Raw genomic sequence first — 22,654 nt, 5'->3', positions numbered from 1 at the left:
ATAATTGTCCACTGAAATTAAAACTGAAGTGTCCATCTTTTATTCTTAGATTAGCATCATTGGGATGCTGCATATGCAGCCACAGTAAAGCAACAAGTCGTCATAGGCACGAACGTCAATCGCAGCCGGTGACCAAAGATTTCAGGAGGTTTTTACCGACCGGTTAGGGAATTCATGTTTTTCCTGAGCATGAGGTGGTTACCACAGGTTCACTGACCAGTCTGTTGGTTAGTGACTGGGACTTTAGAAGTAATTTTGCCATTATTTTCTGATGGTTACCAGATAGTCTAGTTCGGTGTTTTTGGAGCCACGGCACATATTTCACATTAGAAAAATCACACGGCACACCACCACCAAACAAAAATGTCACAAAAAGCATGTAGGGGTGACGTGGGCCCCCGGGCCACGAGTTTGAGACTCCTGCCATTGATTGTCATACGTCCAAAACGGCAAACAGGTTCATATCACATGGTTGATGGTCATGCGTCCACAAAACCTCAACAGAAACCATATATCCTTGTTCAGTATCACCACATATGTGTGTTATGGTAAAGTACTGCTTGGGTAATGGGTAAGCTGAAATATAGAAATTATATAAATGTTGTGAGAGAGCTCAGAGCAGTTACCTCCTGGTTTTAGTTTTTATGCTAAGCTATGCTAATCACCTCTTACCTGTAACTTTAAAGTTGATGCCTTGACATGAGACTGGTATTAATCTTCAAATATCACTCTTTATATGTTTCTAGGCAAAAAGTCCAAAAAATGTCACCAGAATCAGTTCAGGTCTGAAGTTGTCGTGTATCATCAGCCGTGTTCTTACAAGTGAAAACGCTCATATTTGGTTTGAGGGTGCTGCGTGAAGCAGAATTCATGTAAGCACGTTTTTGTTCATTTTAGTAGCTCTTTTGCTAAACTGAGCAATTTTAGATTTGCAACCAGTGACCAACAAAAAAATCAACGGACAGTAGAAGATGGTGCTGTGTGTAAGATGAAGGGTGACTGTTTAAAAAGTTCAAATGAAAGGAAATGAATTAAACAGAGCAGAGAGAACCACAACGATGACTCATGTCTATATTAAATAACAAAAACAGTACACGTTATTGTTCCATTTATTTCTGACACTGCCCCCTGGTGACAGTACACCGAAACAACATGTAGACCAGTCATTTTCAAACTGTGGCACGCGGGCTCCCTCTAGTGGTACGCGGGAAGTCTCCCAAAAAATGTTAAGAATAAATAATACTCCATGTTCTGATTGAGGGATTTCTGAAAAGTTCAAACGTACAGCTCTGCTATCACTTCATACATAAATTAAGACAGACAACTAAACAGCAGTGACGTTTGTAGGGTTACTGAAGTTGGGCTAGCTGCTATATAATGATGTGCTACGTAGTGGCTAGCTACACAGCTATGTTAGCATAAACACAGTGAAGCTGGAGGATGAACGCTAACTTTTTTCCACTCGATAAAAGTTAATGTGAGGCTGGCAGGATGCTGTAAACGGACCAAACTTCAGTCAGGAGAACAACTGTACCACAATACAAGGTTCGTCATTAATATACTGCTGCATGGGCTGGGCTGTAGTTACATGCAGGGTTTTAAAAACTGAGCTTTAAAATGAACAGTGGTAATAAAAACCGAGAGAGGCCGACAGTGGTCACTGACTGTTTGTAGGGGCTTGTTCAGATTAAATAGAAGAAGATACAAAGCATTAAAACATGTTGAAAACACAACAGCCTTAATAAACACAAAGTAGACTGGCCCCGGAAGCAGGGTTCATACGTCATCACTTAAAGACTGGCGATCCCACCTGCTGTGAATGTTTTAATGCAGTACAGTTGTTATTATTATCACATCATGTTTATGACAATTAAAATAAATATACTATTGTACTTTAATGTAGGTCATAAAGGTGGTACTTTAAGAGCCATATATTTTAACAGGTGGTACTCATTGTGAAAAGTTTGAGAACCACTAAAGTAGACAATGTTCTGGAAAGCTCTCCGTAAGCCCAGGCTGTAAGGCGTTTGTGAATCAATAAAGTAATGTGTGTTTAGGTGGGACACTCCACTGGATTTTACCTCTAGCCAAAGGGATTTGGTTTAGCTGGTGATGCTTAGCTGGGATTTTACTGGATTGGTGTAAGTGAGAGTAGCTATGCCAGTGAGTGTTTGGGTCATGAAGCTGGAGACTGCAGTGGAGAAGATTGTTGTATGTTTTTAAGTACAGTGAGGTTGGATGCGAGGTGATAGTTTGTGCAGGGAGATGTTTGTTTGTTTGTGTGTGTGTGTGTGTGAGAGAGAGAGAGAGATTAGACTCTGCTGTGCTGAAGGCTGGACAAATTAAATAATATCTGTACGTCCCACAGACCTAATGACCTCATTCCCATGCAGATCACAGCTAACCAGTTGTGACCTGATCAGGTCTGTCTATCCATCTCTCTGTTTGTCTGTGGATTAGTTTAGTGCTTGTCTGTGTGAGTGCACTTGAATGCACACTGCCATTTGTGTGTGACTCTGCATATTTATGCGCACATAAGTTCACACACAGTTAACGGAGCTCTGAGTATTTAGCTGACCTTCAATTAGAGTCTGTTTCCTAGGGCTTACAAGAAAGTGTGCCTGGGCAAGCATCTCTCTCATCAAGTTTCCACACTGTAATATTTCCATTAGGGGATACAGCTATAATTTAACCTTTGAACTTTCTCATCTTGTCCTTAATTTTTTAGTTTGGATTTAAAGTTTTCCTTAAAACATGCTGCATCTGAAAGTGTTCATTAATGTTATTAGAGGACTAGTATGTCTTTTCCATAGTAGAGTTTGTGGTAAACTAAAGAACATGCACACCACACATAGAGGGGCCCTGCCTGGGTTCAAACCCAGGACTCTCTTGGTGTGTGACAGTGGTTAGGCCAATAAGTAGTCATCTAATAATCTAATCCAGCGGTCCCCAACCATTTTTTGCACCACGGACCAGCTTAATGTCAGACAACATTTTCACAGGCCGGGCTTTAAGGTGTCGCGGGTAAATTCAACAAAATAAAATGATATGACGAAGACAAAAACAGTGCTATTTTGTAAACATAATAATAAATGCAAATTCACTGTGTAATTGTGTAACTTTATTAGCAGTGTCCTTCTGAAATGCGCCAGCAACATCCTCTTAATGCTCTCTGGTTGCTATGGTAACGGGTAAATATTTCTTTCAAAATAAGACACACAACGACAACGCGGGAAAAGACCCGGGGAAACTGAGTTAACGATAAAAATCCTGAAAACCACCCGAGCCTCAACTCTCGCGGTACCAAACGACTCATGGACTGGTACCGGTCCATGGCCCGCGGGTTGGGGGCCGCTGAGCTACTGCTTATTGTGAGTGATTCTGAGGCCCTGTCCACAGGCACATTAGTGTTTAGGTATAAAAAATCATAGAAAATCTTTTTTTTCTATGATTTTCGTTCCCATATAAACTGAAAACTGAACTTTTGGAAAAGTCCTTCCAGGGTGTAGCTTTTTAACAACTCTATTTCTTTGTGTTTACTGGTAGAAAAAGAAAAGGAGGATTTTGTCTTACAATGGTGAAAAGATCGTTTTATTCTCATTAATGATGCTGTGTTAGGATTCTGATTAACATTTCTATACTGTTAGGGTTAGAGCACCGCTTGTTGCACGGCGTGCTCTTAAGAGTGCTTGACATCCTTTAACATTTGAATGTTAGCGTAGCTTGACCTTGACATTAGGGCTGCCACGATTTGTCGACTAGTCACGATTACGTCGACTATCAAAATCGTCGACGACTGATTTAATAGTCGACGCGTCGTTTGAAGCTTTGTAAGATCGCAAAAGACGCAGGAATAAGTAGCAGGATTTAAGAGTGTAATAACGGACTGAAACAGAAGATGGCAGCACTGCATGTACAAGGATGCCAGCTGCCGTTAAACCCCGAAGAAGAAGAAGCTGTGTCCCAGAATTCATAGCGCGGCCCAGCTCAGTTTCCAACAATGGCGGTAGCTAGTTAGTTTTAATATTACTCTTATTATTCTTTCTGGGTCACAAAATAAACGTTTAACATATTTTCAGGCGAGAATGTAGCTGTGTAAACCTCAAATATCTGCTCAGTTTATCAGGACACCACATATTTTCAAAAGCGCTCCGACGTTTTCGGAGACGTCTGTTACCCACTAGCTCGATAGCTAGCCGGGGGCTAGGTCACTAGCGCCGTGAGAACACCGGACTCCCGGCAAATCGTTTTCAAACCCACCGCCGTCTTTCGCTACTCAGGTTAAATATATATGAGTCACTTAGATAACTTAAAATGTTATTGTTTGGCTTTTTTCAGTATTTTATTTGTTCCTGAGTAAATCGGTTTGGCTGAGATTAAAGTTATAGTTTTTACACAGCTGAATAAACGTCAAGCAGACAGCTGATTATCAGAAGTGTGAGATGCTGGAGAATATACTCCGGTGTCCTGTTATATTTTAGATAGCAAGGAGTTTATTAAACTTCACCGAAACAATCTGCAGATTTCATTAAAATTTAATAAACTATCATCTTGTCTTTATTTTTAGTTAGCACCTTAAACACTTAAAGCTGTAAGCTAATGATAGTTATATAAGAGCAGATGCTGCTGGTGCAATAAGCTGTAGTTTTACGTCCAATGGATGATGATCTGATTAGTCGACTAATCGCATAAATAATCGGTGACTAGTCGACTATCAAAATAATCGTTTGTGGCAGCCCTACTTGACATATGATTTATTTTGTAGTGAGTCTGTCCTCCCCAGAGAAAAGAGCGGCACTGGTTTCTTGACGAGGTTCCTACAGTGAACTAAACCTGACCAAACCTTAATCACAGCTGTGGAAAACCAGAAAACATGAATGACTCGTGTCTCATTCAGTAATCATATGCGTGAGTATTTTAGAGAGCAGTGACAAACATTGTTAGTGTGGTGAGGGGCTGCGACAGACCAGACAAAACTCATATGGAAAGATGCTGAAATGCAACAATTGATCATGTGGTGTTTGTCTTTTGGTCACTCTTTTTATCACCTTTCTTCCATTTCCCTTTTTCTGACCTTTAACCTCTCTTGCTGCCTCTCTCACTTGTCACCATTTCACGTTTTTTTTCTGCCTCCATCTCTTCTTCTGTCATTGTGGAGAACTCTCACGCTCTCCCGTTCTGGCTGGCAGGCTTGCATTTACACGGTGCGCGGGTCAAACCGAACAGCTGTTCATTCTCCAATCACAGAGCTTGTAAGCGGAGGTTTGAATTTATTTGTCGGCAACAGTTCAATGCTTTCTCTCCGTCTCTTCTTCCAGCCCTCAGTGCTTTGGCCTGCTCTCAGCATCCGTTTCTGTATCAGTCTTAGCGTACGCTACTCTCCCTCCACCCGCTTCTTACTTTCTCTTTTGTGTGTGTGGTCAGGGGCAGTAATGCTTGTTACCACAGCAACAATGAGTCTTCTCCTGCGGCGCCTTCGGATTATGTGCGCTGTGACCTCGTGCACTTTGCCCTCCAGTCGTTCACGTGGCACTGTTTTAGCCTCGCACTTTGTGGGTCGCTGCATGTCTTTGTGTTAGTTTGGTTGTATTTAAGTGCACTGATTGAGAGTGATATTTAATTATAACCACACAGGATAGTTTTGAATGAGCTCGTAGATCTTTGTCTGATTTTTGTCTTTGTAATGCGAACCACAAATCGCTGCTTTTCGAGAGGGTGGTGAGTATACGGAGGATGTTTCCTCATAAACGGTCGGTGAGGATGGTTTCCAGGCGGATTGCAGTGGATTTCTTGTGCTTTGTTACATCTCCTCGTCTTCTGTTTCTCCGTTAAATTGTCCATCAACACATATTGAAAAAAAGAAGCTGAAATCACTTTAAAAAATGGCCTTTGGCAAATTACACCCAGCATGTGGTTTTTTTTTTGGTTTTTTTTTTCGTGTTCACCCTCCGACAAGCTAAATTTATCAGACGTCACGCATTTTTCTGTGGCGAGGGAAAGTAGGCAATTTATTTTATCTCTCGTCTGAGACGCAGGGATCAGGCTATTTCACAGCGATAAAGAAAAGATGAAGATAAAAGAAAGGAAAGCAGGGATAATAATTCACCAAACAGTTTTATTAATATCCGGTCCCTCTGTCAACCTCAGTGGAATATTTCATCACTTTCAGCAGCATATAAATTGAAGCGAATGGTGTTATTAGACCTAGAACGGCCTTTTATTGAGAGACAAAATTATGTCTGTGTTGTTCCGTTAAACATGGAATACATTTTTTATATTCAAAGTAATTGTATATTTCATGTCTTTTTGAATCTGCTGAACCATGCAAGGTTGCAAGTCTGAAGAACAAATAAATGCCACAGACTTTCAGACTTGTGTATAAATCTGCAGCTGCAAACATTTGCTGTTTGCTTGCATGCACAGGTCTGTGTTTCTCCTTATGTTTATGCAAAAAGCACGAGCATATTGCTGGAAGCTTTGGTCAGCTGTGTTTTAGAGAATACTAATCAGTTTCTTTCAGATGCTCTTCTATTTACTCTTTGTAGTTGTCTCTCTTTCCTTTCTCTCTGCCTGACTCACCCTTCCTTCCCTGAGCTGTTCCTGCCATTCCCGATGTTATCCTCTCACTTACGTTAGTCTCTGTTAGACCTTTCCTCTGCTATTACTGATCTACATCCTTGCCTCTCTTCCCTTTCCCACTCTCCGTACATCCGCCCTTCTAACCAATGGGAGTATGTTTTCTCAGTTCATCTCTTCCTTTGTTTCTCCTCTTTTGTTTTGTTGACTTGAGCACGGAGGGATTTGAGTGTCAGTGGAGGCGAATGACAAATGGGAAAGAAGCCAAGGATGCCCTGTTACGCATTGTGCTTACAGTGTTGGAAAATCCATAAATAACACTCAGTTATGAGTGAAGCATGAGTGTTTTGTTGTCAATTTAACTGTAAAAGAAAGCGGAGGTTTCTTCAAGGGCAGTGCCCTGCTGGCACTAATTAGTAAAAAGTCTTTCAAGGAAGAAAAAGCTTCTTCCCGTTAAAGTGAAACTAAAACTTTACCATAGTTGGAAAACATTACATGGATTACATTTAATTAAAACTAGGAAAACAAGGTATGTGAGAAATGCAATGAATGATGCTCAGCATAGTCGTCTTTTTTCTACTTCTTCATTAAAAAAAAAAAAAACTGCTCTTATTTTGTCTAGAGGTACAAATCCAGCAGCGGGGGACAGTTATGGAACAAAATTCCTTGCCAATTTGATAGTATTTGAAGAAAATCCACAGCTCAACCATGCTTTTATCCATTTGTCCTTTCATGCATTTGTCTTGTGGCTACAGTAGCACAGGCAGTGACTCATTCCTGAGTGACTGAGTTCTTCGCTTTATCTCTGAGCCCTGACACACTGGGCGAATTGTTTGGTCACTACCCGTAGCTTTGACAGTCCAGTATAGCCACTACCATAAAACACACGAGGATCTCATCTGTAGCCTTAGACAGAGAGTCATATTGATTAAGGAGAGATCATTTGGAAGAACAGAACAGAACATGATTTATTGAGATATGGAATTCACTCGAGCTATTTGGTTGTTAGACTCTGATAACCCATCATAGATGGATGGGATTGCACTGGTTATAGGGATCAGGACCTGAAGGAGTTACATTGCACGAATGAGAGTCTGAAAAGTAGAATGACAGAAAAGTGCTGTAATTTAAAGCACGCAGAAACGAGGCCGATTGGCTCAGAGAAGGCAGGCAAGAAGACGACCGGACTAGAGCAGTGTCGTTAGCATCCAGTTTGACGGTGTGGGGGAAAAAAAGAACAGACCAGCACCACCAATAGAACTGCACTTGAAATAACTGCTTTATTTTTAGGCTATGAGGAAATGATCCATCATTGACGCGATGGGGCCACTGATGCGTTTGTAGCTCTGATTTTCATTTGTGTGCATTTGAAAGAGGCCATCTGCCCAAGCATGGGCAAATCTCCAATTTAAAAAACAATTTAAAACTCAAAACACAGATTATACGGCAGTGAGCACAGGGCCCACTAGAGGACGTCAGACCCCCAGGTTACCCTCGTGAAGTCTGTTTCTGATTGTTTGGTCCGAAACTTTCTCATTAGTGGCCCGCTGGAGGTTATTTTGGAGCTTTGGCAGTGCTCACCCTGCTCCTCCTTGCACAAAGGAGCAGATACCACTCCTGCTAATGGGTTGAGGACCTTCTACGACCCTGTCCAGCTCTCCTAGAGTAACTGCCTGTCTCCTGGAATCGCCTCCACGCTCTTCAGACTGCGCTGGGAGACACAGCAAACCTTCAGGCAACGGCATCCTGGAGACGTTGGACTACATGTACAACCTCTGTAGGTTCCAGTTATCACCTCATGCTACCAGTAGTGACACTGACTGTAGGCCAGGGGCGATTTTAGCCCATTTTTGGGGGGTGAATGAATCAAAGCACCCCCAAAGATTTCTTAGTTTTTTTTGACAATATTTGCTGTTTGTGTGACACACTGCTAAAAGTATAAAAAGCATACAGTACTTGGTTGAGACGTAACATTTAATAACAAACCCCCCCTCCCAAAATGGTTTGTTCCAGCTCGCCTCTCCCCTGCTCTGGCTCTAGCACCGTTGCTGTCAGAGCGATGGTGTCTGAGATGCAGCTGAGCGGAGGTGGAAGTGCCTGGCTTAAAACAGGACATATTAGCTGCATTTAACCTTCAGTTACTCTTTATATAGTTGGTAGGAGTCAGACCATGTTTCTTTTTAGCTGAAAAACATTACACCAGGTAACCTGCAGTGTTGAAAACGTGTTTTCCCACGATGTTTGCTACCCTACAATCCGTCCTGCTCTGTAGTAAAATCAGCAACATTTGACCGTCCTGTTGCTCCCATTGAAATGTATACAGCCTATTTAAAATCTAAAACTTATAATTGTCCGTAGCCTGCTGTTGTTACCACTGTCCTGTTTGAAATGGATACTAACTAGCTAGACTGACTGAATGCCCATTAACCTTATAACTCCTGTGTGTGTGTGTGTGTGTGTGTGTTGTGTGGTTGTGTACAGAGAGACAGCCAGGTTCATAATGGATATAAGGAAGTTTTTTCAAAAAAAGGAGCCACATTCAGGTAAAAGTGTAAAATCAAATGATCCTCAATCAAGAATAATGTTGGATCAGTGTTTCAATGTTTATATCTTTTATTAGATGTTCATGTGGTTTGGTTATTTGCCTTTTGGTTGAAAGTACACTGAGATAGGACTTTTTGTTAGCGATCTTAAAAGTATTTTTTCATATTAATGTAAATTTTTCATATAACTGAATACAATCTATTTGTGTATGATTGTCAGTCCAAAGAGGGAGAGAGGAAAGAGGGGAATGTGAGGAGAAAGTACAAGGTCAGGAAGAACCAGGTAAGAAAACAGACAGGGAACAGTGACAGACAGAAACTGACAAAGAGGAAAAACCTGATTTTACTCACAATCTGGAAGTTGTGTTCTCCCTATATTAAAGCTGCTGTACAGAATCTGCTAAACAAACTGGGTTGAAACATTTTTACCCTCTTTAACAACATTCCAACATAACATTATCATTGATTGGGGAGATTAAAATGAATGATATATTTTAATGTAGTTCAGCCACAACTCTACTAAAACCTCACCCAGTAATAGGTCGGCCAACCTTTGGACCGTCCAGTTGTCTGTATGACTGCCGCAGTACGTACATCACATTTGCACACTATCAGTGCCAAACAGCCCTGGTGGAGTGAGGAGCTGTAAAGAGAAGCAGATGCTCTGTTTCTATTCTAAAAATGTTTTAAGCTTGTTTCAAAGAACAATGGGCTGGGAGGTCAGTTCCTTAATCTTAATCACACAGACACTTATCAGTATTTAACTTTTTACAGTGTGTACCACCTGATACAAATGTAAAGCTCTCCTAAATACCACTATGAAAGCATGAAACTCATAAATCTTACAACACAAAATTTGTATTATTAAATTAGTAAAATTAGTATCTGCAGTAAAGATTATTTCATACATTGTATAAATTCTACCACAGGCAAAGTTGCCTCCATTTTTATAGTTTTTTATTAATATTTTGTAATAATTTATTCTGTTTGGGAGTGTTTTTTATGTATCTGTATTATATTACACACACACATTAAAAGTGAATCTCTGTCCAAAAAATGCACTCAGTTTACTTTTTACTCACTATGAGCATCATTTTTTTTATTCCAATCCATTCTTCTTTTGCAGCATTTAAATAACCTTGATCAGATTTGATGGTTTTGTTACAGACATTTCAAAAAAAGTGTTTTGCTTTTCCTTCACAAATGTGGGGATTAAATTGTGTTAAAATGTACAAAACAGTGATGTCATGTTTTGTGACGAGGACCCAGGCACAGAGAGACTTGATGAATTTAAGAATCTTATGATTTAATAAAGAAATTTGCAGACTTGCACAGAGATGGTAAAATTATGATGACTGATAACGGAGACGAAGACAACAGACGATGAGGACAGGGAGGAACAGGGGTTTAAATGCACCAAGGAGACAGTCAGAGAGAACTCGGGACAACTGGAGACATTTAAGGATGCAGGGACTGACAGAGACAGGGAAGAAGTCTCATTGTGACGTGTAAAGTTTATCTTGCCTGGCTGGGCAGCTCTCTGGGTGCTCAGCACCCCCAAAGCTCTATTCAATTCAATTCAATTCAATTCAATTTTATTTATATAGCGCCAAATCACAACAAAAGCGCTTCATAGATACAGAGAAAAACCCAACAATCATATGACCCCCTATGAGCAAGCACTTTGGCGACAGTGGGAAGGAAAAACTCCCTTTTAACAGGAAGAAACCTCCGGCAGAACCAGGCTCAGGGAGGGGCGGCCATCTGCTGCGACCGGTTGGGGTGAGAGAAGGAAGACAGGATAAAAGACATGCTGTGGAAGAGAGACAGAGGTTAATAACAGATATGATTCAATGCAGAGAGGTCTATTAACACATAGTGAGTGAGAAAGGTGACTGGAAAGGAAAAACAAGTCAAAAGTGAGAATGTCAGTCGTCTCCACCTGTAAAACCATGTGTGTTTGGGGGTTGTCTCATTGTTGCCCCTCCAGTGACACCTGTTGTTAATTTCATTGACACCAAAGCAGCTGACACAGATTACCAACCCCCTCTGCTACTTACCTGACCCTTTCCTTTCATTTTAGCAGCATATAAGCAGCTTTTGTTTTATGGTTACATTGTGTTTCGACCATTAGCGGTTGGCAGCAAGTTCTCCGAAATATTTGTTTATGGTCAAAATAATAATTAGGAGGGCGAAGAATGAAATGAGTTGACATTAAGAGCCAGGTAGGAGGTGAGCTGGTGGATGGTTTGGATGATAAATGTTTTAAAATGTTTAAAACAAAGTTGAAATGTTTATCAGGCAGTTCCATAATCTTAACCATGCATTTGCTGGTGTAACTCATTAATTCATTTCATTCAACAGTTATTTTCAGCAGTATGTCTCTAGCATATCTCTCTCTGAGTCATACCCAAGCATCTTCTAAGACTGTTGAATTAAAGTTGGAGAAAAATCATTATCATCATTGAAGGAAACCATTGCTGTGTACTGTGAATGGTCCGAGGACTTTTTGCTGTGGTACAAAGACATCATGCTCCCCATTATTATAAACATAGGTGACATTAACCTTAGATTTCTTTTTGTAAAGGAGAGTCATAAATCATACAACAGCAGAAGGGTTGTGTAAGGTTGCTGTTTGAACAAATAACTGATGTTGTTGTTTTTCTGTGGGCCGTCTCAAAGGGCTGCGGCACATGTTTGTTGTAGTATTTGATATAAAGGTGGGCGTGACAGGGCTGCATATAAATGTGCGTCTGTGGTTATCTTACTAACAGCTGAGGCTTTGTGACCTTGCTTCTGGGACTGTATTTTTGTGTGTGTGTGCCTAGAGAGGTGAATAGAAGTGTTCTCATTTGTATGATGTGTATCTATGCGAGAGTAATGAACTTGTCACTGTCTCCATACTAAGTGGTCCCAGGGAAACAACGAGGCCACCGGGGTTGTGCTGCTAATGGGCTAATGGACTTCTGCACTGGACCCATCCTGATCACGCACAGTGACACATCCCTCACATACACACTTATTGCATCAGGTTGTATAAAGACAGCAGGTAGCACATGTGGAAGGAACGAGTAAAAGTGTAGTCTCTCAGGCTTTAATCTAAAAATCAGTATAATTGTCAGTTTCCACTGTGAATCTCTAAAATTCAGATGTGTTTTTAGAACTAGAGAAATGCCCAGAAGTTTAGGACGAACTGTTGAAAACACAAAGCAGCAGCTCAGTACATTTTGGCATGTAGACATGGTCAATACAACCTGCTAAAGTTCAAACTAAGTTTTAGAATGGGGAAGAGTGGTGCCAGACAGGCTGGCTTGTGTATTTCAGAAACTGCTGATCTGCTGGGATTCTCTACCACAACCCTCTGTAGGGTCTGCAGAAACAGGCTGGAAAAAAATACATATTCAGTGAGGGACCGTCCTTCGGGAGTAAATGTCTTGTGGATGTCAGAGGTCAGAGGACAATGGCCAGACTGCTTCAAGCTTTTTGGAAGGCAATAGAAACTCAAGTAACAGTGTGTTACACAACCAAAGTCTGCAGAAAAACCTTTCTGAATGCATAAAACTCTAGATTGGAATAACTTCTGATTTGAGGAGTCTCGAATTCTGCTGAGACATTCAGACGGAAGGGTCAGAATGGCATGTAAACGAGATGAAAGCACGTGTATACAGACTTAAAGTAGTTTTGAGACATCCAAAGTCTCAATAAACGCATCTATTTGTTGCTTCAGACCGCTCAATCGGCATCAGGAGTTTATGAAATGATGGCGAACGAAAAGATTTGGATGGAAATACAGAATCGCAAAAACTGAATAGCATTGTTGTGAATGTTGGGTGGTCAATCAAAGATACGACGGACAAATTCACTCATTATAAAATTGTGCATATGTGTTATTATATGTCAGTTAAACTTCATAAAATGGGCTTCGGATCTAACAACTCGTGTTGGAAATGTCCATCAACTATTGGTACTGTTCTTCCTTTATTGTGGTCTTTTGGGTTTTTTGGGAACAAATAATCGAATGCATTGATGAGTGGCTCCATGGGCCTCTACTAGAACCTCCTCAGCTGTGCCTATTAAGAGATTGGACTGTTTTACCCAGCGTATGTCCAAGTGACAATATGGTCTAGCATCGGTGGGCTTCATAACTGCCACCGGGTGAGCCGACCAAACCAGAATTTGCAGAATGGCTGAAGTTGAGGACAGACTCTGGCTTGTTTTAGTAACTGGTGGCAAGGAATAAAACTGCCAAGGAAAGTTCCAGGAATTGTGGTCTGGCTTTATGAAATATATAAAAAAAAAATATAATGGCAAAGTGCCTTTTTCATCTTTTTCTATTTCTGCATCCACTGAGTTTCATAGAATCCTTTATTTGTTCCATTATTTTCTCCCTGCCAGTACTTGGGTACTTTCTCTGATTGCCCAGATTGTAAATATGCTCAGTTTGTCTTGGTTTGTGTTCTGTTTGAGTTAAAATAAAAACCTCATAAGCCAAGTTCCTGTCAACTCGCGTCATGAATTATCAGCATTGCATGTAATACAGTGTTGTCTGTTTAATGTTATACGAATAAACCAGTGTTAAATATAATATGAAAACGTGTTACTACAGAAGATGTTCACGAATTATTAAAATATGAAAAATTGACATCTGAAGAACTAATAAACTGCGATGGAATAGTGCGACCCATTGGGGTGTGCATGAGAAAATGCAAGCTGTTCGAAAATTCATGACAACTACTTCAAGAAAAGTTAAAATCATCCTTCCACTTACCTGAAGATGGGTCGCGGGGGCAGCAGCCTAGGCAGGGAAGCTCAGACCTCCCTCTCATCAGCAACCTTCTCCAGCTTATCTGAGGAAACATCAAGTCTTTCCCAGGCCAGCCGATAAGTGTAATCTCTCCAGCGTATTCTGGGTCCACCTTGGGACCTCCTCCCAATAGCCTTACCCAGGAGGCGACAACCTGAGCTGGCTTCTTTTGATGAGGAGGATTAGCGACTCTACTCTCTGAGAAATGTTTCCAGCACCTTGTTGAATCTTTGAAGGAAATTCTGAAGGCAAAAGGCTTAACTGGTTTCTATCAACATTCACACGAGTCCAATGATACTGGACAGTCAGACTGGAGCAGCCAGGGATCAAACCACTGATGTTCCGATAAGTCGATGACCTGCTCTCTACCTCCTGAGGCACAGTGTATATTTGAAACAACTCTATTACAATGATGCTTAATTATGAGCTTATTTCAAGCTTATTTAGTATTTTGGGACATTTTGGTATGTTTTGGCTTCTATTTGCTGGGAAAACTCAAACGACGAATACAACTGGAAACTAGAAACCCAAACTCGAAAACAAACCAGGAACAGGACACTAGGAAATTACTAGGAGCATGGAGGAACACACAGCAAGGAGGGTAAATAATGGTTAACAATGTGACAAAAGACAGAGAAAAACACAGGGCTTAAATACACAACCGGGACAACGAGAGGATGGGGAAACGGGTGGAAACACAGCTGGGACAAATCAACCTTAACAAGGAAGCAAAATTAGATACACTGCACACAGGATGAGGAACTATCAAAATAAAACGGGAAGCATGAAAACATTCATAAAGATACAGATTAGACACTGAGACATGGAAACATGACCGACTCTGGAACAGAGGAAACATGAAGCGCAGAGACAAAAGTAACTAGATGTGGAACACAGGGAAGACGTAGTGACGGAGAACTAAGACGAAGCATACGGTACACTGAGACAAATAAGGAGAGCAAAAAATACAGGACTAAAGCTGCACTAGAGACATGACACCAGGAACACAGGGGGAGGCACTGAAACAGAAACCCAGAAACCAGGAACTTTAAATATAGTACAAAGAGAAAACAATAATTCAAAGAATATCACTTAAACCAAAGACACAAACACTGGGTCACCAGACTCATGGCAAAATGGGTGTAATTGTTGTTGTCATTCTAAGGAGCTTGGAAAGAAAGCGACTGGACTTTGAGTTTTGTGAAGATGTTTCACCTCTCATCCGAGAAGCTTCTTCAGTTGTTTTTTATGGAGTTGATGATGCTACATTTGTATTACTTTGTAAAGCCGTTTGGTAGTCTGAGCATCTCAGTCCTCACTCTGCTGTACTCCCACAATTTTCTTTCTTTATTTTTAATAATGGTGTGATGTCTCAATCAATAAAATCTTCTTTAGACAGTCAGGCACTCATCAACCATATGAGTCAACTGGCGATTGTTCACACATACCGCCTGGTTGATGAGCGCCCAGTTATTTGAAAAGACACTAGTTTGACTTGATCGCCATTGTTTAGGAGTTTTACATGTATAGACAACGTGAGCCTGAAAAATACCACAATAATAGATCTACATTTGATAAACCAAGCAGCTACTTCTTGATAAACTTCAGTATTTGGCATCTGGTAGCTAGGGATGGGTATCGTTTAGGTTTTATCCAATACCGGTACCAAACCAGTACTTTTGAAATGGTGCCGGTGCTTAAACTGTGCTCGAACCGGTGCTCGAACCGGTGGTTAAACAATGGAAAACACAAACTTTGTCCTAAAACCTCTCATGTTTAGCTGTTTTGGGTTTTTTTTTTGTAAAAAAGATAACAATGTTAGCCTTTTCTGCAGCTATAGGGCATATATGGTTTCACTCTATCAAACAAGAAGACAGCCGCATGAAACTACGATGGTGTTTGCTAGTTCACCTTACATGCATTAATGTAATAACGTGGTTAGCCTACTCAACATAAATTACACACGAACAACATTAAGCTACTCATGCAGAGAAGAACGGCTGCTGCTGCCATCATCATCCGTCAGGAGGGGCCAGGACTCTACTCTTCGGGTTTTTGGGGGATGTTGCAAACTCCGGGTCCCATAACAGGCACCACACCCGCTGTAGATGTGCTCGGTGTGAGGTCTCGCAGCAAGCTACCAAATACGGCGCATTTCTCGGCTTTTAAAAAGACGCTATGCGTCGCCAGGTGTTTCATCAGATTCGAGGTGTTGCCTCCTTTGACAGTATTACCTTAAAGCACTTGTTGCAGGCTGCTGAATTTACATCTTTTGTTGTGAAGTACAGCCAGACTTTGACCGCTTCACCTTGGGCATTTTTAATCTGTAGCTCTGCTCTAAAAGAACGTACGTACCTGGGCCCGCCTACTATCCTTGGAAAGGTAAAATGATTGGCTAGAATCCAAAGTTAATGACATCTCAGGGAAAAAAAAGCACCTAAATAAAGCACCGAAATGTGCGCTGCTTTTCGGTCTGGTTACTACCGTTTATGTCAGAACCAGTGCCATAATTGCACCGGATACCGGTAATCATCCCTACTGGTAGCTGCTCACACCGCTGTTTGAATAAATTACAGCCATTTCCAGACGGCTAACATCGCCAGACCAGGCTCAACCAAGATATTTCCCAGTGATCAGTGGTGGGAAATATTTCATCTGGCCATTTTTGTAAAAATGTTAAAAGTACTAAAAGCTTGGCAAGGTCTTTGCACCACTTTAATGGATTTACCCGATTTACTACATTTTGGTGTGCAAAAGAACACATTTTGTTTTAAAGGCAAATGAATCAAATGGTCGTATCCATAACACTGATGAACTTTCTATGTTGAATATATCAAGTAATGGAAAACCTAGACAGAGCTTTGAGTCTGATGACTCATCAGACCAGTTGAATTGGTTCAGACTTTCATTTGGCACGTAGCTCCGTCACTCTCTCCTCTCGCTCGATCAAATGTCCTTTTACCTTGTGACCGTGGGAGAAGAAAGAAAAAGAAAACTTTCTATAAAATAAGGGGAAATGAGTCACTGTGTTATTACAATCATGCTGTGCTTCTGACTAACACGCTCGTCCTGTTAGAGTAATGTATGCCTTCTACAATGGCCACAGATGAACCGCATAGAAACATTGTTTTTATGTCCTGAGCAACTCACAAAGTACCGTAATGTAGCATTCAATAAAACTGCATAGAAACTGTTATCAGTTCAGAAATGTTGCAAAGTTTACACAGAGTTTGAGCAGGAAGCCAGTCCAGGATTGCTGTTAAAGATGTTATCTGACCTGGGATCAGATTACTGCCTATTCTGGTCCATACGGTGTGTGTCCTTTACTTTGCTCTGGTAATTGTTTTGAGTTACATGTGTTTTTTTCCCTCTGTATCCTTTATGGATCTTACATCACCATCCTTCCTTTTTCTCGTCTTTATCTTATTTTGTTTTCAGTGCAGTTCTTATCACTATTATGCTTCACATTACCTCTGTGTATCTGCCATCCGCCACCACCATTTATTCTCGGAGCTGTCAAAGAAAAGCATTATCTGTTCCTCCTTGCTGACTCCTCTGGAGCTCTTCCCACTGTAAAGCAGTACTTACTCTATTTATTTAAAACATATTTACATATGGCACAGCACCAGAGTCAGGTCATAAATCAATTTTTACTGCTTTGTATTTCATTACATAGTGCCTCTACTTTTTTAATGTTTGCTGTCAATTTACAATTTGCCTAAGAGCAGTTGCCATGCTCATTAGTCTTTCAGCTGTATTTTCTAAAAGCATGGTTTCCCTTTATCTTCAAGAGAAAGGGTCAGAATTCATTATCTGACTGAACATTAAATTAGTTTAAAAAATGCTGAAGAAGAAATAAATCATCAGAAAGCCCATCTATGTTCTGAGGCAATTAATGCTAATGTTGGTGTCATTTTAGATGATGAACCATTTCATAAAGTTTATGAAGTAATTATTTATTTTTTAGAGAAAAAAATGAACATCATTGCCCTTGCATATTTTGTGTAGTGACATCAGAAATATTTATGGAAATAATAATCGCATAACTAGACAAAGCAAAGCCACAATAGCTGCAGCCTGCTATTTTTTTTTTAAATTAAATAATTGTGGGAAATTATTACGCAGAGGAAAATTGGTTTCAGAGGTGCAATCCACATATGTGTGACACCAGTGTTAATTTACACAGTGGTGAGCAGCATGGTTGTACAGAGAAGGTTAGTGAAACGGAATTTATGCAAACAGATTTTCATAAAGTCATGATTACAGACGAGTATAATCCAACGAAACCGCTAAAATACAAACTTGGGTATTTTTCATATCTATACTCACCGGTCCCTTTGTTAGGTGTACCATGAGTATTGACTTGGGCTGGGTTTCAATTATCGATTTTCCGATTAAAATTGATTTTAGCTTAAATAACACGATATCAATTCATTAAATCCTGAATCGATTTTTAAATATAAATGTATTTTGCCAGAAATGCCAGAACCTCAGGTTAAAGCTTTCATTTCAACAACCACCAAACAGCTAAAACAGCAAATGAGAGACTGGTTCCATGCAAAGCGTGGATCTGAGGCATCAGAATCTTTGAGTTGTCGGCTTTCTCACCCGACGCCACGTCCACCGGGCCTGAAAGCCGACAGCTCACAGATTCTGATGCTGCAGATTTCGTCACTCTATGACCAAAATTTACTGAACTAGCAGCAAAAGATCCAAACTACGCTTCACATTTGATAAATATTGTTATTAATTCCCTCCTACCTTTGCTGTTTTGCTTCCAACACGATAAAATCACACTTCCTGCACTGCTCTCACTCTATTTTTTTTTTTCAAATCTTACCTCTGACAGCAAAGCCTCATTTCTGCTGTTTAATACCGAAGAAATTTAAACTTTTTAAAATTAGACCAAATTGCAAAACGCTTAGCTGTATATATGGAGCGACTGCCTCTCTCTCTCTCTCTCTCTCCTGCTGCTACTTCAATCATGAAACTGAGCAATGATCAGCTGATCGGCTTTTCTGTCGTGAGTCCGTCTCTCTGGTTTGTTTTTGGTCCACTTTGCACCAGAAAGAGGAAACCAGCGGCTGGACAACAGCAGCACGTTTAACCTTGATCAGCTATTGTTAGAATGTATTTAATATTACTTTCTACACCAGGATCTTTTTCTACGTAGCTGGCGGCTGGTAACTGTGCAGGGGCGGATCTAGCAAAGTTTAGCCAGGGGGGCCGATAGGACATTAACAGGGAAAAGGGGGGCACAAAGACATACTTTTCTTTCTTATTCTCATTTAAAATGTCGAGCTTTTAATAAATAATTATCTGAATCTTACACCCAAAGCTTTAATCTGATGTAAAATGTATAGAAGTCCATTACTGTATATAGTAACTGTTAAGTCTGATATACCCTAGTAAACCATACTACTTTTTCCTTTGGGAAGATACCATCTGTGCAGTCTGCAGTTCTGTTGAAGAAAGATGTTGAATCTATTTAATTCTTCTTCTTGAAAATAATTGATTTTTGTGCATTTTGTTTCACACTGCATCAAATTAAAGTTGATTACATCGATTAAGCATCATGAGGTGGAGGGTGGGGGGTGGTTCCCTATTTTTTTTTTTTTTGCTGGGAGCTTGCAACCTTATTAATTAGGTTGCTTACTCTTTTAAAAAAGCAGAATAAGGAGGATGGTGCAGGTTTAACTTTATTAGATTGATCAGTTTTGCTGAACTATGAAATATTTTGGGTGCAGTGTATTTTTTGCATACAGGTATAACAGAATAGCTTTAGTGTTGTTGTTTATTTAAACTTGAATTTGAACTTACACAAAATGCAGCAAGATATTAAAAAAACAGTTTTAATTAAAACACACTATATCGGATTCATATCAGTACCAGCCGATATCCAAATTTATGATATCGGTGTCGGACATAAAAAAGTGGTATCGTGCCATCTCTAGTATTGACTGCTCGTTAGCACAAAATGACAACAAGACCATCTCCTCGATACACCGATGGTCTTTGGTCTCAGCTGCAGGTTTCCCCACGTGATGAAACGTTTCTCCCACTGAAAACACTACGTCTAGATGAACAGAATTCATTTTCTGGAGTTTCCTTAACTGGATGATTGGGCATGCATCAAGACATTTAAATCATAACGTCATTAAATCAAAAAAGAAGGTCTAAGCTATTACTAGTAAGGTGTACCTAATAAATTATAATGAACACACCATTATTTATAGAAGAATGTAAAGACCGAAAGGGTAACAAAAACCACAAGCAATGAAAGCCTTGCTAATGTAAGTGTTTCTGCGTAGATTGTAGGGAAAATAAATGTTGAATAAAAACAATGGTGTAAGTGGAGGACATGAAGGAAACCATGAAACTGGGGCAGTGTCCTGCAGACAGTCCTGCCCTTAGACCAAATGAACTGCTGCAGCATGATGTGAAGATGGATGTTCAATGAAGACACCAGAAACATGAAGATCCGTTTTATCTTGATAAATTGTCCCAAATTACTTCTCCTGGTGTAATAACAAGCCAGACTCTGTGAGTTCACTCATCCAGTGTGTTCAATTAAGACTTGCAGAGTAAAACTGTTTGGGGTGTTTCCAGCTTAGTTGTGTTTGTCTCTAAATGTGACTTAGATGAAGACCAGTCTGCATTCGGGAGTAATTAGTGCACCAAGCGACAGCTCTTAGAGCAGGATAAGAATTAAATATAACGAGCTGAACCCAGCTGGGTAAAGTTTACAGACACAAATGAAAAATGAACAACTGCTAATAGCAAAACAAAGAGATGATTTTTACACAATGGAGAAACAGAAGCTAAATCAAGCTTTCAGTATCCTTGTTTGCCATTAGCACTGATTGAACAATCAGGATTTGTTGGGCTCCTGGAAGCCACAAGGGGAAAACAAGTCATTGCCCACGCGGCTAAAAGTAAATGTGCAGTGAAGTGAGGTTGTAGCGCTGCTAGCGATGCGTTGTTAGCTTGGTAATGCATAGAAGCCACGCGTAGGCAGAGGGAGGCAGCTAGCCAAGAAGAGAGGTGGTAAACAGGTCGGTAAATACTGACATGACTTGTCACACTTTATATTTCCGCTTTTTAAAATGTCTCACATTAGCCGAGCCATGAGAGATCAAGACAGCCCATAACTTGGCTGTGGTACGGGATAATTGAGCGTCACCGTGGCATGTGTGGGATCTTCTGTGTGTTCCAGGTGCAGGTGGTTTCCATACATGCCGCTGCTTCTTATCGCATGATGTGTTGATGCTAGGTGGTGTTTTAGGCACAGCTGTTTTAGCTGCTACCTTCAGCTACCTGAGTGGGAGACACAAAATAAAACATTCAGGAAACAAGAGAGGAAGTATCTAACTTAACTGAATGATTGTTAACATCAAGAAAAAACTAAATTTCTTGAGAGGTGTGTGAGATATTTGACAGATATGTCAGAGGATATCAAAAGCGTAAACATAAGCTGTTGAGACGACAAAGACGGAGGAGAATAGCAGGCAGTTAAATATGACTACATAGTATTTCAGAATCACAGTATTACACCAGCAGCAGCCTGAACAGCTGACACAAGATCGGATGGATCCTCGTTTCGTGTTTTGACCACACCATGAAAGAGTCACAGCAGGAACTGAGAGACCAGGAAATGTTTTTCCGGTCTTCTGTCGTTCAGTTTTGGTGAGCCTGCGGCCTCAGCTTCCTGAACGGTGTGGTCTTCTGTTCTGGTATCCTTCAAGGTTCCACATGTCTTCTTTGCACCTTAGTTGTAACAGCTGAGCTGTTGCTGAGCTCGAAGCAGTCATCAGCTGATGCCACTCGCTGAGTATTTTCTTTTTTCAAATCGTCCTGTAAATCTTAGAGATGATCGTGTGGAAAAATCCAGGTAGATCACGAGTTTATGAACGACGTCAGCCCGTCTGACACCAACAGCCTCGCTGCATTCAGTCATTTAAGTTCTCTTTCTTCCTCATTCTGATGCTCACTTTGAACTTGAGCAGCTCGACCATATCTACATAGCCGAATGTACTGAGTTGCTGCCAGGTGATTGGCTGATTAGATTTGCGTTAACGAGCAGTTGAACAAGTGTACCTAATGAAGAAGCCTGTGAGTTTGCATAGTTGATGTGCATGCTAGAAAATCTAAGCACATGCTCAGTTTTTCTCTCTCGTTTGCTCATTAACACTCGTCAGGCTCTATCATGGCTTTCAGAGCTACGTGTTAAATTAGGCAGTGCAGCTGAGACATAAACATGGTTTACATGCCGTGCAATCAGTTCACTACAGACGGCATACGCTACAGTAATAAGACAAATTATGTCTGTGAATAAAGTGGATGAGCTGAAGCTTCAGAGGACTGAGAATGAGTGAAACTGTAAATGTTCACAGAATAAACAGCTGCGTTGATCTTGTTTTAAATGAACGTGAGTATTAGAAATATGGAAACTGACACGCTTGTCAGTCTTTTTAAACAGTCGAGTTTTTTTGTTTGTGATACTTATTTCTTTCTTAGAATGCAGACGCTGTATCAGGTCACCGATCCACTGTATGGTAATAGATTTGAGTTTTAGTCAAAAACAAGGCTATGGCGCCACTTAGTGGGCAAACATGTGATGAACTGGCGAGAACAGGTTTGTGAGTTGGTGATAAAGTTTAATTTCTTTTTGCTCTGTTTATCTTTTTAGTAGAGAAAATGTTTTATCTTGCTTTAATTTTTTAAATCTGTA

General features: G+C 40.4%; 1 protein-coding gene and 1 long non-coding RNA gene across 3 annotated transcripts in view; one reads left to right on the top strand and one right to left on the bottom strand.

The window, feature by feature from the left end:
• The window catches only part of pde4ba (phosphodiesterase 4B, cAMP-specific a), a gene marked incomplete at its 5' end in the record, with an annotated part of 164,828 nt that overhangs the window by 1,385 nt on the left and 140,789 nt on the right, over positions 1 to 22,654 (top strand).
• On the bottom strand, positions 20,254 to 21,975 carry LOC106632412. The gene is made up of 2 exons (XR_001335784.2): positions 21,476 to 21,975; positions 20,254 to 21,240 (listed from the first exon to the last, which is right to left on the bottom strand). It is a non-coding gene; the product is annotated as an uncharacterized LOC106632412 (long non-coding RNA).

The sequence above is a fragment of the Haplochromis burtoni genome, unplaced genomic scaffold (genome assembly GCF_018398535.1).
Source record: "Haplochromis burtoni strain Fernald_Lab_line unplaced genomic scaffold, NCSU_Asbu1 Contig_606, whole genome shotgun sequence".
Lineage (NCBI taxonomy): Eukaryota > Metazoa > Chordata > Actinopteri > Cichliformes > Cichlidae > Haplochromis > Haplochromis burtoni.
This window is presented reverse-complemented; position numbering and strand designations above follow the sequence as displayed.